Source organism: Macrotis lagotis, chromosome 1 (assembly GCF_037893015.1).
Source record: "Macrotis lagotis isolate mMagLag1 chromosome 1, bilby.v1.9.chrom.fasta, whole genome shotgun sequence".
Lineage (NCBI taxonomy): Eukaryota > Metazoa > Chordata > Mammalia > Peramelemorphia > Peramelidae > Macrotis > Macrotis lagotis.
In genome coordinates, this window is record NC_133658.1 from 249,743,796 (window position 1) to 249,756,218 (window position 12,423).

General features: G+C 37.3%; 1 long non-coding RNA gene across 1 annotated transcript in view; it reads left to right on the forward strand.

Annotated features, from left to right (window-relative positions):
* LOC141504847 (uncharacterized) overlaps positions 1-9,375 on the forward strand; it is a 28,016-nt gene extending 18,641 nt beyond the window's left edge. The window contains exon 3 of the long non-coding RNA XR_012473483.1: positions 6,220-9,375. This is a non-coding gene — a long non-coding RNA (uncharacterized LOC141504847). The remainder of the gene's footprint in view (positions 1-6,219) is intronic.
* Positions 9,376-12,423: the final 3,048 nt, after the last annotated feature.

The following is a 12,423-nucleotide window of genomic DNA, read 5'->3' on the forward strand; positions in this document are numbered from 1 at the left end:
CAGAGTCAGATAAGATGGAAAAATCACTAAACAAGATGTAAAAACATATATAGACACATATATGTATATGTGTGTTGCTGTCCTTACTAGGAGTCTGGGATGGTCTCTAGACTTAGAGAATTCTTTTCTACAGACAATGGATAGAGGACTCATTATGGACAAACTCCAATCCTGGCTCTCCCTTTCCTAGGGGATGTTCAGATCAGAATGCTTTTGTTTAGACATTATCTTGGATATGGTACAATGCAATCACAGCTTTCTTTACAATCAGTTACATTCCAGCCATGCTTTTCTAGGAGAGACTGGCCTCATTGATTGATGGATAACAACCCATTCACAAACACATCATCTCTCAGACTAGGTTATTTCTGCAGCTGGTCACACTCTTCTATTCTGTTAATTCTATTTATGGGAATGACATTTTCCCAAACTTCTTTCCAAATCTGGGAGTTTTCCCAATTTAGAGCTTGTAGCCCAGAACAATTCATATATATATATATATATATATATATATGAGAGATAGAGAGAGAGAGAGAGAGAGAGAGAGAGAGAGAGAGAGAGAGAGAGAGAGAGAGAGAGAGAGAGGCTTGACAAGAACAGGAGCATTGGAATAAGTAGATGTGAGTTCACATCCTAGTTCTGACCCATATAAGTGGACAACTTAGGCCATAAGTTATTTATCTAAGCCTCAATTTTTTTTTTAAAGAAATGACAACTTTCTGTCATCTTTAAACTGGGGATACAAAATTTGTAATTACATGCACAAGGATATTATGAGGAAACTGATTTTAAAAAATAAAAGTACTATAGAAATGTGAGCTTCTACTAGAATCATTCAATCAGTAAACCTTACCAAAAGCCCAGACATTGTGCTTGGCAATGGGTAAAAGAAAAAATTATTTTTGGCAAGACAGTGGGATTAAGTGACTTATCCAAGGTTATACAGTTATACAGAACCTGGACCAAAACCTAAACTGATTCTGGGCAGCCAACTGACTACTTTTCTGTTGACTAGATGGGCATCATGTTGAAGTGGAACAAGTATTGGACCAAGTCTCAGGACAGTTGAGTTTTATTCCTAGTTCTGCCTCTTCCTTTATATCTAACTTTGGGCAAACCACTTCACACATTTCACCCTCAGTTTCTCCACCCGTAAAATGAGAAGGTTGGACTATATGATGTCTTAGGACTTTGAGATTCTTCAGGAATATAAGAAGATTCTTTATGACCATAATGAGTTTCATTTTTTCCTGAAATGATTAAGTGACTAGATATGTCACTTGATGAAAATCAACTGCACAGCTTCCTAATAGCTCAGAGGAGAATCCTATTAGTTTTAAAATTCTATTATTTGTTGAATGAAAGACATTCAAAGCAATTACAAGACTTTTTTGCTTATGACGCCATGTCAAAATTAAATTACGAACTACCTAATTAATATGGCCTCAATTCTTCAGAATCATTGCCATTTCAAAGAATTGGCACTTAATGGGAAAGGAGTTTAAGAAGCCCATCTACTTCATTGCCAAGTCCCTCTACTCTTTTCCAGCTTTGAGTAATATATTTCTAAGTTTTGTTTTAATTACCTACTAACATTGGGTAATCACTTAAAAGAAAAAATAAAAAAAGACCACACTGGAAGCTACTTATGCTTACTCTCTTGTGGGCATAAAGTCAATTGTATGTATAAATATGAAAATGTTGTAACTGAACAAAAGATCTTTTAAAATCAAGAGAACCATTTTTTTTTGGTTAACTGTTGAAACAAAATACAAGTTTCTTTTGTAGTAAATTGATGTCTTCTAACTCTTAGCTTAGTCAGATCCAGAAGGTTTATTGTTTGTTGTTTTTCAAACTGAAGGATAACAGTATATATAGGCTGATAGGTAGAGAACTTATTTCTGTACAGCTTTACTTCCTGCCATTATCTCTCAATCTTAAGAAAGGTTTTTCTAAGTATACTAAAAATACACCATTGCAACTAGTTAGCATGCACTCTCTCCCTTTTTAGCAGAGATAGGGGACTATTGGCATTAAATATTGTATATATTAACAGATTTGGTTGATATGTTGGATATAGTTGCCAAACTGCTTGTTTCCTCTCTTTTTTTATTCTTGGATATACATTTAAAAATTTTTAAAATGAAAAGAGTAAGTAATTAGTCCCCCTAGATTCAGGGAAAGATTAGGAATCAGGAGGACTGGGTTCTAACAGAGACTCTATCCTTTACTGTGTGACCGTAGACAAGTCACCTTAACTCTCTTGGCCTTGGTTTAGGTATTTTTAAAATGAAAGGTTTTTGTTAGTAGCTGTCCCATAAGGTTCTTTCCCACTCTGACATCCTATATTCCAAGGTCCTTTCCAACTCTTACCATCATCTCTCTCCCTTATTTATTGGTACTCCTTTGAAGCCTCAGCAGTTTAAACAAAACTAGGGTTTGTGATGAGTAGGAAAAAGATAAAGTTCTGTTTACACACTGTAATGGTATACTTAAACATTTTTTACAATCATCAAATAAAATTCTTCTGCAAGATTGACTCTGCTTTCAAGTTAACAAAGTACACAGAAGAAGAGTGGTCCTCAGTTAAGAGAATCCAGCTTCCCATTACATTTGTTGACTCATCCATCCCCTTCCTCTTAAACCACCAGAAAGCTGAAAAGAATTCCATTTCTTTTTCTCAAGCATAGGGAAAAACATTGTGGCTGATATTTGTATAGTAATTTAAGGTTTGCAAAGTGGCTTGTATGCATTATCTTATTTGATCCTTTCAACATCTCTGAGAAATAGGTGACTACTGTTATCTCCATTTTACAGATAGGGAAACCAAGGCTGAGAGAAGTTAAATGACTTTCTCAGAGTCACACCAACTAGTAAGTGTTGGAGGGAGAATTCAAACTTGAATCATCCTAACTCCAAGATCAGCACTGGATTCAGCATACAACCTTAATTGCCTCATTTGTCATTTGAATGATATTGCATCTATTAGGGCAGTTAGGTGGCACAGTGGATGAAGCACTGGTCTTCGAGTCAGGAGGATGGGAGTTCAAATCCAACCTCAGACACTTGATTGCTAATAGTTGTGAGAACTCGAGCAAATCATTTAACCCTAATTGCTTCTCATCCAGGACCTTCTCTAGTAATCCTGGTTCATATCTGAATGACTCCGAGGGAGAAAGTGAGGCTAGTGACTTAGCATGGTACCCTCTCACTCAAATCCAATTCATGGCTTATCATGGCATCACCTCCCTGATCTCATGGGTTTCTTCAAAAATGAAGGATAAAACATTATTTCATCTATCACTTCTTAAACTCATCCTATATGATCTAAACAGTTTTTCTTATTGATTTTTATGACTGTAAAATTGATTTTTTTAAAATTTCAATTCAAAAAAGAAAAAAGCCTAAACTTTAATAGGAGAAACATAGTTCTAATTTTAGATTTATGTAAAACATTGTACTTTGTTTTGACTGAGAAAAGTTCATTCTATTGCATTGGATTGTGATATCGAGAATCACAGAATGTTAGACCTGAAAGTGACCCTAAATCATGAGAACAGGAAGGAATCTTAGAAGTCAGAAATGAAAGGGACCTGAGAACCTAGAGTATTAGATGAAGAAAGCATATTAGAAAGAAAATGTTAGTGGTAGAAGGAATCTTAGAACTAAGAGGAGAATGTCTCAGTTGAAAGGAATCTTACAATATAGAATATCAGAGTTGGGAGAGACCTTTGGCATCTTTGGGTCCTGTTCCCTCATTTAACAGATAAATGGTACCTTTAACATGGAAGGAGAGATCATGAGGTGAGTCAATAGTAGAACCCAGAGCAAACTGCATATCTACTGGCTCCACTGTCCAGGTTTCTATCTGAAGTTAGAGGACTGTCTGGGTTTTACCAGGCTAGTCTTCAAAAACCACATACACTTTCAGGCAATTTGATTTTCTGACAATCCAACACAGTTGGTGAAATCAGGAATGCATCTAGACGAGGTTTGAAAAAGATTGAAAGCAATCTCATACTTTTCATGGTTGGGTAACTTTAATTCTCCACTTTCTAATTTTATGTATAGCTTTTAGATTTCTTGTTGTGGTGTTCTGTCATTCTGTATGAACAGAAAGAGAGCTTTTGTGGCAAAACACATTCAGCTAGTTTTTCAGGGAAGTATTTTTAAATAGAAAATTAAACTTCAGCAAAGATCTGGTCTTCTCTGTAACCACTGTGTACTGTAAACTAATGCTTAGATGCCTCCCCCACATATAATTAAAGCCTGTGACTAGCATCTTATAAAATGGAACATAGTAGATAATAGAGCCTGGATTTAACTCCAATTCTCTATTAACTAAGGTTTTTAGCCATTCATTGAAACTGCTGCTGAAGGAAAAGGAACTAAGAGAACAAAGTAAGTGCTTGTACATGTAGGTACTCCTCATTGTATATTGCTCAGTATATGGAATTTTTCAGTTATAGAAATTGCTAAATCAGGGAAAAGTCTTACCTTGGAAAAGAAGAGGAGTGTTCACATCATTTACAGTAGCAACAGGGGTAGAAGCAAAGGAAATAGTAACATTTTGAGACCCTTTTGGTTAGAAATTCATAGAGTAGCAGTAACTTGAAGTTAAAGTCTTGTATTTAGATTATCCCCTCTGATATTCCCAAATGAAGTAATTGATCCTAGATAAGTTGCTTAAAATCTCAGAGCTTCAATTTCCTCATCTACAAAAGAAAGGATAATACCCACAGTACCTATCTCCCAGGGCTATTGTGAGGGTCAAATGTGATAAGTGTGTAGAGAACTTTACAAATTTTTTAAACATGCTATAAAATGCCAGTTATTATTATCAAAATATTTTTAAAATAATAACTATAATAATATTAGGATGCATGATGATCTTTAAGCAATGTATGGAAGGAAAAGGGATAGGAGATGCTCATGAAAACAATATGGGTTTTGTTGTTAATTTGTTAAGTTCTATATCCTTTCATTTTTTTTTTTTGAAAAGTAGAATGGTGAAGTAGAAAGGGACTTGGAATCAGGAGACATATGGCCTCAAATTCTGACTATGGCACATAATGGCTCAGGCAGGATGTGCAATGGATAGAGAACTGGATTGGGAGGGAAGGACTTGGATGAAGACCTCAGTTATGGCATTTACTACCTGTGTTAACAGATAGGAAAGAAATTCATCTCTTTATGTTATCAAAATCTTTTCGTCAAGCTAGGCATCTCTAGATGCTCTTCAATCATTTTTGTATAGAATAATCTTCTGTCCCTTCTCCATATTGCTCATTCTCCTTTGGACACACTTTTGCTTATCAATGTCTTCTCTAAAACATGGTTACCAACTGTGGGTCTGATCAGAGTTGAGGAGAAGGGGGATTGGCAGCTCTCTAGCTCTTGATATCTCTATAAAGGCAGCAAACCTCAAAGAATTGTTTTGGCTGCCATATCATGCCATTGACTTATATAGTGAGCTTGAAGTCCTTGCTTGAAATTATGAATCATAGTTTCATTGAAGATTTATGTCTGTGGATGGTTTTGTTAAGAAATATTGCATGAGGGGCGGCTAGGTAGCATGGTTCATAAAGCACCGGCCCTGGAGTCAGGAGTACCTGGGTTCAAATCCGGTCTCAGACACTTAATAATTACCTAGCTGTGTAGCCTTGGTCAAGCCACTTAACCCCATTTGCCTTGAAAAAACCTAAAAAAAAAAAGAAATATTGCATGATTTTTACATATGCATGAGTGATTTTGTGGAGAACCTTCAAAGTTGCATTTTGCTCAACCTGGTCAACAAATTTGGTTGGTAGTCAATGAATATAAATACAACATGTCCCTGCATTCTCTGTCCCTTTCAGTCAATTTTATGACTATAGAAATATTTCTGCTGAATAGAATTGCATGCCAATGTCTTCCTATTCCAGTCTTAAATTTTCATCAAGCACATCCTCAGTACATATATAGATCAAACCCATAAAAATATGATTAAGATTTCTTAAAAAGTATGCATATGTAACCTTAATAGACTTGCTCATATCAACAGGGCAACAATCAGGCACAATTTTGGGATATCTGTGATGGAGAATGCCATCTGTATCCTGAGAAAGAATTGTGGAGTTTGAACAAAGACCCAAGACTATTACCTTTAATTTTTAAAAAAAATATTCTTATTATGTAATTCTGATACATATTCTGCTTATAATATATGTTTCTTCCTAGGGATGGAGCCAAGATAGTGACAAGAGAGGATCATATCTTAGGCGCTCTCTCATAAATCTTCGAAACTAAGGACTCTAAATTTTCAAGAGACAGAACCCACAGAAGGACCCAGTGAGGCAGCTCTCCTACTCAAGGTAACCTGGAAAAGAGCAGAAAGGCTCTGCTCCCCAGGGTTGGAAGGGCAGCCCGCCAGAGCAAAGAACTTCAACCTCCTGGAGGCAGTCCCAGGGCGCTGGGAGCTGAGGCGCACAGCAGTGGGGAGTTTCCTGACCTACTCCTCGGAGAGCACCGGGCACAAATTGGGGGAATGGGGGAAACTCTGCCAGAGTGAATACATGGAGCCTGGCCCTCAGGGCACACAGCAAGCAGCTTGGCTGCAGCAGCCCAGATCCAGGAACCAGAAGCCTGCGGAGCAGATAAGCAGGAGCTCCCAGGGCATGAGCCCATTGAACCTAGGGAGGGGAGTGAAGAAAAAGACTGCCAGCTCTGCCCCTGGAACAGGACTCTGGGGCTCTGACCACATTCAGATCCTAATTGCAGCCTACTCCCCCCCACCTCAGCCCCGTGGCAGAGGGGGGCACATATGGTCATTCACAGACCAGGAGGGAGGACAGAGCCTCACACACTGAGATCCTTGTGGAAGTGTCCCAAAAGCTAAGGAAGCACCCCCAAAACAGGCTTAGGCTGGGAAAATAAGCAAGCGAGAAACAAGAGGAACACCATTGAGAAATATTTTGCGTATGAGCCCAAAAAGGATCAATACACTCAGTCTGAAGATAAAGAAGCACAAACTCCTGCATCTAAAGACTCCAAGAAAAACAGAAATTGGGCTCAGGCTATGACAGAACTCAAAAAAGACTTTGAAAACCAAATGAGGGAGTTAGACAAAAAACTGAGAAAAGAAATGAGAGAGATGAAAATGAAGTCAGCAGCTTAGTCAAGGAAATACAAAAAAAAATGCTGAAGAAAATAGCATGCTAAAAACCAGCTTAGGTCAAATGGATAAAACAGTTCAAAAAGTTATTGAAGAGAAGAATGCTTTAAAAAGCAAAATTGGCCAGATAAAAAAAGAGATAAGAAAGCTCTCTGAGGAAAACAAATCCTTCAGACAAAAAATAGAACTCAGGGAGAATGAGGAATTTATGAGAAATCAGGACTCAATACTTCAAAACCCCAAAAAATGAAAAATTAGAAGAAAATGTGAAACATCTCATTGAAAAAACATGATATGGAAAACAGATTTAGGAAAGATAATTTTTTTTTAGGTTTTTTCAAGGCAAATGGGGTTAAGTGGCTTGCCCAAGGCCACACAGCTAGGTAATTATTAAGTGTGACTGCAAGGCCAGTGCTTTATCCACTATGCCACCTAGCCGCCCCTAGGAAAGATAATTTAAAAATTATTGAAATACCTGAAAGTCATGATCAGGAAAAGAGCCTTGACATCATTTTCAAATAATTACTACAGGAAAATTGGCCTGATATTCTAGAAGTGGAGGGCAAAATAGAAATGGAGAGAATCCACTGATTCCCCCCAAGAAAGAGATCCCTAAAAACCAACCCCTAGGAATATTATAGCCAAGTTCCAGAACTCCCAAGTCAAAGAGAAAATATTACAAGCAGCCAGAAGGACACAATTCAAATATTGTGGAGCTGCAGTCAGGATCACACAGGACTTAGCAGCAACTACATTAAAAGCTCATAGGGCTTGGAATATAATATTCTGTAAGGCAAAAGAGCTTAGAATACAACTGAGAATTAACTACCCAGCCAAATTGAATGTCCTCTTCCAGGGAAAAAAGATGGACTTTCAATGAACCAGGGGAATTTCAAATGTTCCTGTTAGAACGGCCAGAGCTGAACAGAAGGTTTGATCTTCAAATACAGGACTCAGGTGAAGCATAGAGATTGGAGGAGAAGGCAAAAATATGAGAGACTTAATGATGATGAATTGCATGTATTCCTGCATAGAAAAATGACACTGATAATACTCTTATGAACCTTCTCAGTTAATAGAGCAGGTAGAAGGAGCTTTTATAGTTGAAGCACAAGAGAAAGCTGAATTTGGAGATAAAATATAGTGTAAAAATGGAGTCAATAGAAAAAAAGGAAATGTAAAGGGAGAAAGAAAAATAGGACAAGATATTTCATATAATAAGATTTTTCTTTATTACAATGAGCTATTGCAATGATATGGAACGGGGGAAGGCAAGGGGGAATGAGGGAATCTTTGCTCTCATCAGAGGTGGCTAGGAGAGGAAACAGCCTATATGCTCAATGGGGTATAGGCATCTATAGGACAGGGGGAAGGGGGGATGTGAGTGATGGAGGAGAGGATAGACCATGGGGGGAGAGTGGTCAGATATAACACATTTTCTTTTTTACTTCTTGCAAGGGGCTGGGATTGGATGGCTTGTCTGGGACCATAGGGCCAGGTAGATGCTGGGTCTAAGGGGTGGTATGGGGTTTCAGGGCCTCTTGGTCCCAGGGCCAGGGATCTGTCTGCTGCACCACTCAGCTACCCTACAGCAGAGTCAGAGTGAAAGAAGAGAGAAAATACAGTACATGGTAGTGGAGAAATACAAAAGGAGGGAGTTGTGATCAGCAATGGCAATGGTGGAAAAATATGGAAGTAACTTTTTTGATGGACTTATCATAAAGAATGTGATCCACCCACAACAGAGTTGTTGATGTTGGAACAAAGACTGAAGCATATTTATTATTATTATTATTATTATTTTGGGGGGGTGCAGGGCAAATGGGACTGGGTAGCCTTCCTGGGGCCACATAGCAGGGTGATTGTTGGGTCTCTGAGGCTGGATTTGGACCTGGGTGCTTCTGGCTCAAGGGCCAGTGCTCTGTCCGCCACCAAGCTGCACCTACTATTATTAGTATTTTATTTTATTTTATTTTGAGTCTTTTTTTTCCTTTTTTTGGTTTTTGCAGGGCAGTGGGATTGGGGTGGCTTGCATGTCACACGGCTGGGTGATTGTAGGGTGTACAGGGCCAGATATGGGCTTGGGTGCTCCTGGCTCCAGGGCTGGTGCTCCGTCCATTGTGCCACCTGGCCATACCTATAATTATTACTATTATTTATTTTTTAATTTTAATTTTTTTCTCTCCCCTTTACTTTATCGCTCAAGCAAGTCCATATTTTGGGGGGAGGGGTATTTTGTTTACTCTTAAACAAGAATATTTTATTAATGTATAAAAACATTATTTGTACAAAATGAGAATAAACAAATATTAAATATAAAAAATATATATGTTTCTTCCTTAAGGATATGATTCCTTATCACATTCAACTTAGATCAATGCATACCATGAGAATGATATAACAAATGATGTAACAAACTGCCTTCTGTGGGGGTGGGGTGGGGGGAGGGAAGCAAGATTGGAGGAAAAATTCTAAAACTCAAAATAGATAAGACCTTTCTAAAAATAAAAAAAATAAATAAAAGTATGCATATATTGTACTGATTCTGAGAAAGCGCAACCTTAATGGATTTGCTCAGGGACAATTTTAGGGTATCTGCAATGGAGAATACCATCCATACCCAGAGAAAGAACTGTGGAGTTTAAACAAAGACCAAAGGCTATAAATGGGCTTATGTACTACATAATTTTGCTTTCTCTATTATTTTATCTTTTCCTCAAGTATATGTTTTTTCTCTCAACACATTCAATTTCAATCAATTTATCTAACATGAAAACAATATAAAGATTATCAGATTGCCTTCTGGGGGGGGGAAGGCAGGGGCAGGGAAAGAGTGTAAAATCCAAAACCTTACCAAAAAATGATAGGTAAAAATACTATTGTATATAATTGGAAAACAAATAAAATATTTATATAATAAAAAGTTTTTTATTTATATAAAAAAGTTTTATAAAAATAAGTTTATATAAAATGTTTTATATGTGCATATAAATTATTAGTTATTGGCATTCTGTCAATTGCTTTTTCTAGGCAATTTGTAATTTCTTATGGTGCAGTAGTGATTTTATATTATGTGTATATATAATATATGTGCTTGATGACTTGACTTGATATAGGCAAATATTTAAAGGATCTTTGATTTCATCTGCCCTGGGCACTCCCAATATGGAAACCCCCTATAGATATTGGAGATGGCAATCTGTTTATGATTTAGCTGATAAGTCTTAGGTATTTAATTGAAAAGCTAATTGACTTGCCTATGGTCATATAGCTTATAAGTGACAAATGAGAATTTGAACTCAGGTTTCCTTGATTTTGAATCCATCCATCTAGCCACTGTGGCAAGACATACTGCTGCTTGTGTTGAAATATTTTAATTCATTTAGTTAACAGTAAGTGGTAAATATGGTTAGCATCCTTCTCTGAGGATAGAAACTAGAAGTAAGTTAAGCTAATTTACTTCAGATACTAGATTTTATTATTTTATGACTTCCTCATCACTTATTTTCCTCTTACATAAAAGCTGTGTGGTAGAGCAAATCCTATGAAAGTTAGGCTAGTTTTTCCATAAAAAAATGGAGGGGCGGCTAGGTGGCATAGTGGATAAAGCACCGTCCTTGGAGTCAGGAGTACCTGGGTTCAAATCCGATCTCAGACACTTAATAATTACCTAGCTGTGTGGCCTTGGGCAAGCCACTTAACCCCATTTGCCTTGCAAAAAAAACCTTAAAAAAAAAAAAGGAATTGAAACCAGCCTATAACCTTTATCTATTTAGGTTGTGCTGAATGGGCAGGGAACATCATTTCCAGGATACCTGAATTAAACAAGCATGAAAGCTTTAACCTGACTCTGAGACTTGGCTGGCAAATCACAATAGGTAACTTGGAGGCAGTAGAGTTTTCCTTTGGTGAATAAACTGGTGGTGTTTGAAATGTCATGTACTTATTGAATATCCTTATCCTATAATGGCTAAGTAAATCTTTTGATAACTGTTGAATGACCTTTATGCATCTCATTTTGTTCCAATACTGAATTTAAACTATCTAAACTGGCCTGAGTCAGTCGTGTCCCAAAATACATTGTTTGATATTACCGAGGCAACCAAGCAACTAAATGAAATTGGCACAAATACCATGAATACTCAAGACCAGGCAGCTGGAAGACAACAAGGTGGAAGGATGCTCAGTCAATGCCTTACTCCCTCCCAAACTCTACCCCTTTCCCGACAATCATTCTCAATCTCTCTCTCTCTCTCTCTCTCTCTCTCTCTCTCTCTCTCTCTCTCTCTCTCTCTCTCTCTCTCCTTTAAAAAAAAAGGTTAACAATTCACAAATGTTCCTAAGGAAAAAACAGGGAAAGTAACTTTTTGTTTCATCAGTTACTTGCACAGAAGGAAAGTTTTCATTGCTGTACTGTAGCAGGAGCAGGAGAGTTAGAGTTATAAGATATGGATACAAATTCTGAGTGCTACTTATTACCTAAGAAAAATCATTCCAACTCTCTGAGCTTTCAGCTTCTTCATCTCTATTAAAGGAACTCGACTACATCTTTACAGCCTCAAATTCTATGATCCCAGGACCTGCTCAGGAATTTAGGTGGAAGTTTCTCACATCATCACCAGCAGCAGTCATATAACCTCTCTGTCTCCCAGCACTTCAACCTTCTAAGTAGCTCACGTATTTTTTTTTTATTTTTATAGCATTCTATGGTTTATGAGAGATAATAGGTGGCACAATAGATGGAACTCTAAACCTGGATTCAGAAGATCTAAGTTCAAATGAGACTTAAGATACTTACTAGTTCTGAGAACCTAGGCACTTACTTGTTTGCCTCAGTTTCTACATCTGTAAAATGAGGTAGAGAAGAAAATGGCAAAGTATTGTAGTATCTTTGCCAAGAAAATCTCAAATAGGGTCACCAAGAGTTGGACATAATTGAACAACAAAAAAAATTAATTATGAAGCAATTTCTTTCACTTCACTATGAAGGAAGTATAAGAATTGTTATGCTTATAACATATAAAAATTTATATATTATGAGCATAACTAATGGGATGGCTCCAAAAGGTGACATACTTTGACTACAGTTATACAGCAGTTAAGCTTCAGGGCTTACTGTCTCCACAACTCGACTCATTCCAAGTTCACTGCTCTTCCCACTAGGCCACCACAAATATACCTTCCAGTTAAATGGCTTCATTCTATAATTGTTCCTGGACTCTCTTGTGGAGTTAATCTCTTGTGTTCAGTTTTGGGGGAAATCTATTATG